This window comes from Amphibalanus amphitrite, unplaced genomic scaffold (genome assembly GCF_019059575.1).
Source record: "Amphibalanus amphitrite isolate SeventyFive unplaced genomic scaffold, NRLGWU_Aamphi_draft 001510F_arrow, whole genome shotgun sequence".
NCBI classification, from domain to species: Eukaryota; Metazoa; Arthropoda; class Thecostraca; order Balanomorpha; family Balanidae; genus Amphibalanus; species Amphibalanus amphitrite.
Genome location: NW_024883003.1, coordinates 102,554 through 113,379, shown reverse-complemented (window position 1 = coordinate 113,379; position 10,826 = coordinate 102,554).

Here is a 10,826-nt window from a genome sequence, read left to right as displayed (position 1 = left end):
AACGCGCAATGACACCTAGCAGGTAGTTTTTAAATTTCGCCAGTTACTAGGCGATGAAGTCGCCATATCAAATCGCAAAGGTAAAACCAACGTATGGCCAATCAGAGCATGCTCAGCGCGCGGTAAGATGAATATGGGGATAACAGCCTACGACATTTCGACTAGAGGCATTTTTCTTTCTTTTCTAGATGAAGATAAATGAACTTGATCATTTAACAGTCAAATGGTAGCGAACACTTATCAATTTCCTTCACTGATGTCTGGTTATTTCGATTTGAGGTGAGTAAACAGGTAAGCGGTGCCAAACAAGGCCGTCATCCATTTTTGCGTCGTGGTATCCCTTTGACAAAGATTGGATAGAGGCAATACAAGAGTTTTTACCCGTCATGTAAAGAAAATATATCTTAATGACTTGGAAATCAGCCATGAGTTCAAAAACAGACTATTAGTTTGCTTTCATTGTCCAATAACAACCTTGTATGAGTATTCTGTATGTGTCTGAATATCATATCTGTCCAGGGTTAGCTTTATAAGAACACATAATGGGTACGTCAATTTCTAAATACAAATGTGCTTGCCAATTGGTTGCAAAAGTTACTAAAATTCATGAGCAACAACATCTAACAGCTAACTATATTGTAGGGATGTGGGATTGCATCAATTAGCAGTGTGAGAAAAATACTAGGCATGTACATTGGGCGCTTTTCCCACGGCAAAATGGCCGTTTCCTCTCGTGCTCACTCGTAAGCGATTCACTCTTATCTTAAAGTTAGATTATTATTGTCTAACAAAGCAATAACAAACCATTACAAAAAAGAAACATTTAACTATGGCTGGTGGGGGTATTGCCTCACTCACATTATAGCCAAAGTAGATGTGTTTCAGAGCGCTAGCATTTAAATAAAAAGCGGCTCTGTGCAGTGGCTGCAATGTCTTTTCCGCAGCAGCGGGGTAAGGGAGGGACGAGGCCGGTCAGGTGTCGGTTTCACGACACGGCCGATGGAGTGCCAATCGCTTAGTCCTCCTTCACTAACCACCAACTGCTGAGTCAAGGCTGGAGACCTCTAAGACTCTTTAACTTAGCTTTTGCCGCTGACTACTGTTGACTCGGCAAAGGCATTTTATTCATTTTATTCATTTTATTCATTTTATTCATTTTACTTATGATACAGATAACAGTCGCTGCGATGCTCTTAATTCATTCTTGATACTCAGCTGGTGAGAATGGTACTTACACATGCCACTAAAAGTATTGCTTGTTTGTCAATCATTTCCATTGCAAAATGGCCTGCAGAAGCGAAGTGAGCACCTGTGTGGGCAAAGAGCAACAGGCCCTTCACAGAATTACCAGCATAAATACAACTAGTTTTCTCTGATAGTGCCGCGTTCGTCCAGATTAAAACTTCTTGTTTGTTTTTATATGCTCATCCATAGACCACACGATATACAGGGTGATCCAAAAAATGAAACCCTTAACTTAAAATGGTTGTAAGCCCAAAAGTTTTCACTTCATCGACAAATTGCAAGCACCATTAGAAAGAGCGTTCGATTCTCTATAAAACCAAGCTGATTGAACTTAACTATTACATTAAATATTACCCTAGTTAGTAGTTATATGCCTATATAATTTGTGTCGCGAAACTCTGTGAAACGGTTTTGAACATTATCGCAAATGAGTGATTTGCAGTTTGCTGTTCTGACCATATCGCATGTTCGAGGCTCATGAATAAAAATAGCTCATCCACGTGCTATTATCAGAGGTTTGAGACTGGTGGTCTGGGAGGCCTCTCCATCCACACTAGTCAGAATAGGCCCCTGACACTGGCGGTCTAGCCGAGGCCCCCTACCCTCACTAGTCAGAGGAGGCCCCTCTATCCTCAATAGTCAGAAGAGGCCCCTGAGACTGATGGTCTGGGAGGCCTATCCATCTACACTGTAGTCAGAGGAGGCCCCTGAGACTGATGACCTGAGAGGCCCTTATAATCACACCAGGCAGAAGAGGCCCATGATACTGATGGACTGAGAGGCCCTTCTATTCATACTGGCCACAGGAGACCCCCAAAACTTTCGGTCTGGGAGGTCCCTCAATCCGGCACCAGTCAGAAGACTGATGGCCTGGGACTGATGGCCTGGGAAGTGGGAAGCCCTTATATTCACACTAGGCAGAGGAGGCCCCTGAGACTGATGGTATGAGAGGCCCTCATATTCACACCAGTCAGAAGAGGCCCCCGAGGCTGATGGCTGTGAGGCCCTTCTGTTCTTATAACTGGCCACTGGAGGCCCCTGAAACCGGTGGTCTGGGAGGGCCCTCCTCTATCCACACTAGTCAGAAGAGGCCCCTGAGACCGATGGTCTGAGAGGCTCTTATATTCATACTGGCCACAAGAGGCCCCTGAGACTAATAGGTAGTCAGAGAGGTCTACTCGTAATGAATCTGAGGGGGCCCTCTATCCACATTTACACTTTTCTAGGGAGGCCCCCGAGACTGATGGTCTGAGAGGCCCTTTTATTTATACTGTCCACAGGAGCCCCCTGAGATTAATGGTCTGAGAGGCTCTTCTGTTTATACTAACCAGAGGAGGCCCCTAGGATTGATGGTCTAACAGGCCCTTCTATGTATTTATACTAGCCAGAGAAGGCCCATGAGAATGATGGTCTGAGAGGCCCTTCTATTCAAACTAGGCAGATGAGGCCCCTGAGAATGATAGTCCGAAGAGCCATGCGGCGGCAACTGGCCGTGGCCATATTTCGGCTCGGTAGGGCCCCACAGAGCTCATGAGAGCACCTCAAGGGCTCCTAAGTAGACACGCTTATCCCCATAAGGGTGCCACGCCGGCTTCTGAAGGCTCCTTGTAGGCATCTAAGGGCCCTTTCCGGCCTCTAACGGCTCCACCCGCCTGTGATGGCTCCACACCAGTGTTTATGAGCGCCACACAGCGGCGCCTTTGAGGGTCATACTAGTGTCTCTTAGGGCCGTATATCGGTGGCTCTGGGGGCCCCACACCGGCGCCTCTATGGGCCACCACACCTGTGCATCTCAAGGCTCTATAGGTACATCTGAAGGACCCACACCGACACCTCTGAGGGCCCCACACCAGTATCTCGGAGCTCTGAAGGCCCCACACCGGTGACTCTGAGGACTCACCGGCTCCTGAGAGCACCATGTTGATGTCTAACGGCTCCACAAGGCCACTGAAGGCACCACACAAACTCTCACTGAGCTCTAATGTCCATGTACCGGCCTCTGAGGGATTTAAGCTAGCGCATTCATAGCTCCACACCAGCAATTGTAAGGGCTTCACACTGAAGTATCTGAGGGTTCCACACCGGTGTCTCTAAGGGCCACATACCGGCATCTCTGAGGGCCCCATACCGGCGTCACCGAGGGTCCACATCTGGCGGGCACCCATCAGCGACTGAAGGTCCCACACTGTCGACTCCGAGAGCCCCATCTGCGTCTGGGAGCACCATGCCGTCTCTAAGAACCACAGCGGCTCCTCCGTACGAAAGATGGGCGTCTGCATGCCAAAGGGGAGCGGTTCTGAGACAGTAGGGCACCTACGTGCAATAGAGGGGCGTCTATGAAGCCCATAGGGGCGCCTCAATGCGAAAGAGGGGCGCCTCTGAGGCCTACATATATGGGTGTTCACATGCAATAGAGGTCTGCAAATTGCAATTGATCAATGCCATGGGGGTGCATTCATAAGAAACAGGGGCGCCGGCATGGCAAAGAGAGGCGCCTTCAAGTGTCCATAAAACAGAGACGCCTATGATAAGCGCACATTGTATGCGACAACGGGGCGACTGTGGGACATTTAGGGATGTCTCTGATGACTATACATAGGGTGCTTATATGCCAAAGAGGGCGCCTATGAAGCTAATGGGGGCACCTGGGAAACGAGGAAGACATTTGTGTAAGGGTTTTCAGGGGTCATGCGCCGTTTGCGGCAAATAGATTCTAAAAAAAAATCGGAGGGGGAATAACTTTTAAAAATGGTGCGGACTTTCCGCACTGTTCGCTTAAGCGATTAGCCCCTGGGTACATCTGCCCGATCTCAGAAGCTAGATTTGCAGGTCATACTTGAAAGCAGCCAGCAGGACGAGGCAAAAGTTGGAGGCCCCTGAAAATAGGAGGCCCTCTGGAAAAAGAGGCCCCTTGACAGGGTGGCCCACCCACTTTTCATGACGTTCCTACGCCCGTGGACGCGTGTATCTGTTCTATTGTGTGCTTCTGTGTAAACTTTTTTTTTGTAATAAAATTGAGTTTTAATGTGGTGTTATTCGCAAAAAAAGAAATAGCAGATATAGTGCTAACGGATTTAAGTGCAATGTTAACATTTCGCGATTTCGTTTCGCTCAGTTTTCTGACGCCCAATCCAAAAGCTAATAGTGTGCCAATGCTTTACAATATACATGCACCAATTTCACGTGATATTATAGAGAATTTGATGCTCTTTCTAATTGTGTTTGCAATTTGTCAATAAAATGAATACTTTTGGACTTATAGACATTTTAAGTTAGGGGTTCCGAATTTTTTGGATCACCCATAGTGGTCTATGGCTCATCAGTATACATATCTGCAAAAAAAAAATAGACTGAAAAATGTGCTGCATATTTCTGTTGTAGCAACATGTGTGCAAATATGTCAGCCTCCACTGTTGAATAGATCAGATAGTGCCCATGTATTGTTCGCATGGCCGTCATCCACAGTGACAGGAAAACACCGCGTGTAACGGGAGCTCGACTGAAATCGAACAGCATGTACCACTCCGCAGCGTGTGAGATGATCAGATAGGTACAAATTATTTGAACATAACCGCCAATGCATTAGCGGCTAAATGGAAGAACGTCGGCTAAGCCGCCAATCCCGCCCCACAAAGCTATTTATAGGTCTGGTGTTCGTGAGTCATTGTTTACCGTTTCGGACAGCTATTTCAAACCCGGATTCTGCGGGGATTATGGTAGTTTTGTCTTCGCGGTACCTTCTGCCGCGTTTTTGCGAGTCTTAAGTTTTCCAGTTAACCGGATTCTGAAGAAGAAAAAATGTAGCCAAGCGCAGCTTTAGTTTGGGACTAATAACACTTTCGATGACTAACCCAGGCCCTTTTTATCCCCATTAAAATAAAATCACAGAAATATGTTTCATGTATCTTATTACTTACTTGTATGCTGTACTGTAAATGAGAAAAGCCCTCTAAGCTGTGGCGAAAAAGGTCACTTTTTAAATCTACTTACCTGTGACGTCAGGAGCTCGCGGCTCATGTTTCAACTGCAGGCTGACAGCTACAGGCTGCTTCTGTGCCACGCAGCGAAAGCCGACTCAATTTGCCAGTGTTCGCCAGCCCCGGCACCAGTAGAAAAAGGAAAATAGCGGCACAAGTGTCATAATTGAGGAAATCCACGCCACCGCGTCGTCACCGTATCTGCTTGTATCTAGGAAACAAATGAGCGATTTGGGCAAAGATAGCTCCGAACAACCAGCCCTGGTACGTTACATACAACTTGATACATAACGTTCAGGAACAGAAGCAAAATATGTGCAATCTTGCCATTCACAAGTCCGCAACCCACAGAAACATGAAAAATGGGGATTGGGGCATGAGAGCTTGCTGATTTTTTAAAAGGACAGAATTCGAAAATCCAGACCTCAGAATGCACAGCCAACGAGTTCACACATTTGAGTGCACTTAAGTTGAAAAGTTCTTCACCATATACAGGTATATGAATATTGAATAGGCAACTATTTCAGTGTGAAGATTGACAGGCCAGAGCCGTGCAGTGCGCAGCACGCGGAGGCTGTCCCGCATGCCGGAGAGCGGGGTCGCTTGGTCATGCTTGGATCGGACAGCTGGTTCATTGAACTGTGCCAGGATTGGACAGTGAGATCACTGTGACTGGACTATGTCAGAATCGGACAGCTTAGATTGCAGAGTTATGCCGGGATCGGACATTGGACACCTGTGCGCCGCATTGGCACGACAAGCTGAGGCTCGACGCCTATCAGTGGATTTTTGGCATAGATCACGGGATTTGAGCGCAGGTGACAGTCCATTGTCGACCGATTAGCACCTCGGCTGATTTATGGCGCTACTGAATCACGCTTACAGAGTTTTCCTTTCCACACCGGATTTTACAGTTATGTTGAAGGAAACTGTGTAGACTGAGACCATTCGGATGCCATAATGACACATGCTTCTCAATATTTCAATTTATGTTCAATTTGTTTGTCAAGGCTGCCTTTGAAATCGATATGTTGGCTGGGTTGTTACAGATAAATGCATGAATAACTAAGTATAGATAAACGCATGAATAACTGATAAATGTAAAATTTATCAGTGGTGAAAAAATCAAATGTTTGATAATTTTACGAATTGCAATATTTCGTTTTTCCTAATGCATTTTTGAAGAGAAGCACAAAACGAACATAAAAGACTACCCAGAAAAACAGCGTTAAGTAGTTCCTAAGCATTAGTTAAGTTTTAAAACGTCATAAGCAAATGCATCCCAAAGTCGGTTATGCTAAAGCGAACAATGGCAAGAGTGCAGGAGGGGTTTTAAGAAGAAACAGCTGTGTTATTCAGGTAAAAAGAAATGGGAAAAGTGATTTTTTGCCTTGGGCGTGAAGCAAGATAAGGACAAATATAGAATGAAACGGACTTTTGGAGGAGCAGGCTGATCTTACAGTCACCGATTCCTTTCCTGGTAAGTACCGGTAGCAGCACCTTTTCCTCTTGATGTCGGGCATACTTTGCGCAGTTCTGTAAAGCCTGGTTATGTCCAAATCAGTTCATTAGGTCCCGAGATACACTCAGATAGTCGGTGGACCGGTGACATGTGTTTCCTCCATTCCCCCCGATCACGATAAAATGGTGTACTTTTGTAATACGGTAGCCGTGTACAGGTGCGAACAAATCGTACCAGGCTACTGTTTCCCTCTCGGAGCCGGACGCTATCGTTCGCTATCTGATAGTAACGGCCTATCGCGACGGGACGACGCCAGCGCTCAGCCCGATCCACCGCCATGTAAATCTGGAGACACATCAGTTCGAATCAATATACCTATCTGAATGTAAAAGTTTTTCTTAGCGCTGTGTATATGGTTGTTATGCTGTTTGAAATTTTGGGACAGCCTGACTTTTGAAGCATTCAATAATGGACAAAGGAATTATACAAAAAGTTGGCGTTTAAGTACGAGTAGTGTTGGTAGTGCCGATGGCTAGTGCTCGATCGCGCGGATGGTGTCCGATTGGGCCGGTATTGGATATCAGGTCGGCCGTCGATAAGAAGCACTTGATCGGGTTGGTGCGGATAGTTTCGGTCAGTTTTGTGTGTAGCTTCGATTAGGTCTCTGTGTAGCGTCCGGTGGGGTTGGACCCAAAGGTTGCCTAAATTTGGACTGACGTTCGGCCCCAGCCTTGAGTGCTGCTTGAGTAAGCTCAAAACCCAGAGTGTGCAAGTGAAGACAAATGCAAAAAAGCACAGAACACCGCCAACCGGTGTCCGGTTGGCGTGTAGTGTGAAATGTGTGTAGTGTGCAGACCATCGTCCGGTGTAACAGTGTGACCGTTTGGGTCCCGTCACAGTCCATCAGGTCGGTTGATAGTGCCTGGTTCAGTCGCTGCTGTATGTGGGAACGGAGGAGGGGGCTCGTGTGTAGAGCCTGTTCAGCCCTAATGTATACGAGAGAGGGGGCGGTCGGTTCATTCGTTCATGTGTGCTGTGTAGTGCCTGTTCCAGTCGCTGCTGTATGCGGTAGCGGAGAAGAGGAATCATCTGTACTATAGTGTCCGATTCAGTCGTTGCTGTATGGAAGAGCAGAGGTGATCTGTTCATTTTCCCGTGTGTAGTGCCTATAGTTCAGTCACTGCTGTAGAGGAGGTGGTCAGTTCATTTGCTCGTGTCGGTAGCGCCCGGTTCGGTCACTGCACTGTAGGGGGGAGCAGAGGTGGCCGGTTCATTTGCTAGTGTGTGGCTGTCTAGCGCCTATTCAGCTGCTGCTGTATGCGGGGGAGGAGGGGCTCGTGAGTAGTGCCTGTTCAGTCGCTGCTGTATGCGGGAGCGCAGTCGGCGTGCCCAGCTGCTCGGCCAGCCGGTGACCGATCACGCCCGGCTCTCCTGCAGGCCCGCCGCCACCCACTGCAATAGTCATGTGGCGGCGCCACCTCCCTCCGGCTAATGATCGTAATTGCTATAAACGCGTATCAGTGGCCGCGTCACCGACGAGTGCCAGCGGGTAAATGACTCGTGGCGGCTGGCCATCCGGGCGCGGGCACCGCACTAATGGACCCGCCCCTCGCCCGCGCCCCGCGGCCCCGCCACCCCTCCGGCCGACCAGAAACCGACGCGTCGCGCAAAAAGCTCGTTTCCGCTAATTTAGGGGAGTAAAACATTTATGTTGGTACACGATGTGGAGCGCTGTTTGCGGCAATTATCATCGCCGTCGCTAATAATAATTACCGTCAATGAAGGGATAATTGGCGAGTAGGCTGCAGTTTTATCGCTCAGCCTGCCACGCTACACCGGCCGCCCAGACTGCCACAAATTTATGCCTAGATTTCGACGTCATGAGAGTTTTATGCCTTGCACGTATTAGGCTGGGTTAGCGGACGGCACAGACTGCCCGAAAACATGCAAAAGTAATGTCAATGAGCAGCCGGGACGGCCATTCCACAAATCTAATTTCTAGGACGACCTATGGAAATGTCGGCTTCGCATGGGCACCGTGTATTAATTGGGTCGGCTTTCAGTGAACTCACCTTTAATGGTTATTAATACGATGCAGTTTTGTCATTAGCCGGCCCGTATATCATGGATGGGAGCCGCCGGGCGGGCGGAGCGGCGCTGTGGTGGCGATCACTGCGTGGATCGGGTGTCGGTGCGACCACCGACGGACCGCCGGCTGAGGCACTGCGGGACGGCTAATGGGACAGGGTATCGGCCGGGCGACCAGCTACTGCTGCTTACTGCTGCCGTCACTGATGATCCGGGATGGGGGGCATTTGGGGCAGTTGCCCTCCCTAAGCGCCCAAAATTGATGACATTTTGAGGCGTCTCAGCGTTTCAAACCTCCCTTCTGGAAACCTCCTTTGCGGTACTCTCAGCTGCTGGGACCGCTGGCCGAGCGTTGTATGTATTGCCCTAGCTGCTGGAGGATTTGGTGATGCATGGTACTTGAAACTGCCGGGACTGAACCACGTTTTGAATGACCACTGACCAGCTGCTGAACCTGGGCAATGCTTGGCAACAGACTGCTGCGACCTATGACAGGCTGGTGGGACTGAGTGTTGTTGTTTTTTTTTTGTGTGTGTGTGTGTTCTGCTGGTGGCACTGAGTAACCGGTCCGCATACTCCGTAGTCGTTGATTACAGTACAGCATTTGCTTTTGGAAAATCGTATACGGAGACCAATAGTGTTGGGAGCTTTATGCATGTAAAGGAGCTGTAATTTGTTTACCCTTATCCAAAAATGAATTAAAAAGGAAAAGGTTGTTTTGCGGTGTTGTTCCGGTTCTGCTAATAAATGGAGTACTGACATTCCTCTTGGAAACACATGGTTCTCAAGATACCGTCTTTGGTATGTGCAATGTGCATTGTGTATTGTGCAATTTATTGTGCATGACTATTGACTGCAAATGTTGACTGCCGCAAACTGAGATGATTGATACACAGGAAATGCGACTTGTGAGGAGTCTCAGCATGAAATATAGTTGTATTTCTAACAAGGGCAGAGGTTTGGCCAAAGATAATAAAGGATAATTGCAGCGATCCGAGCCTAGCAGCTTAACAGCCCAGAGAACGGTAGATCGGTGAAACTTCAATTACTTCCAGTGGAAAATGATGACATGGGCTGGGAGACACAGATGATGGCGAAATGCCATGCTATCATTAAGCTTTATGCTTGTTTGGGTCATTGACAAAATGCAGGGGTTGTCAGCAGCTAACTGAAACTCCATGAATAAGCAATCCATAACGGTCTGGCGGAAGTTGAAACCATAAAATGATATAGCGGTAAAAGACAGAGCTCAGGCAGGCATAGTTTTATTTGAAATCTAGACATAGTTAGTGATGTAAATGTTGGACGGCCACTCTGATTGTATAGCGGTCAGTGAACGGTCCGCTAGTAGGTCACCGGCCTTTGGGTGGCCTAGTGCGGCCTGTTGGCTAGGTTTGCGGTCCGTTGATGATATAAAGGCCAGTGAGCGGCTGGGTAATAGGCCACCGGCCTGAAAGCCGCCTGGTGGTGTTTAAGCGGCCAATGAACGATTCTAACAAGGGCAGCGGCCTATGTGAGCGGCCTGTGTGAGTTATGTGAGCGGCCTATGAGTGGCCCCCTAAATAGCACAACCGCTGGTGTGAGCGTCCCGCTGATGTGAGCGTCCCGCTGATGTGAGCGGCCCGCTGATTTGAGCAGCCCGCTAATATGAGCGGCTCGCTAATATGAGCACCCCCCTGATGTGGGCAGCCTATAAGAGCGACCTGCTGATGTGAGCGGGGCACTAATATGAGCAGCCCGCTGATGCGAGCGTCCCGCTAATATGAGCGTCCCGCTAATATGAGCGTCCCGCTGATGTGAGCGGCCGCTGATGGCGCTGCGCGGCCACCAAACAGCCTGTCGGCACGTAATGGAGGCGTCCCGCCGCCTGTCACGGCCCACATTAGCCGACACACCAAACGGTTTCTTTGATTGCATATTAAGTAGGGGCTTATGTGTGACTGGGCGTCGTTAACCCCATGTCATTTAGCGTTGACACAGACGGCCACGCCGACCCCGCCCAGTCGGTTTCAGCAAGGCCCAACGTTCCCTGCAGGACCCAGTTAGTTCCTGAG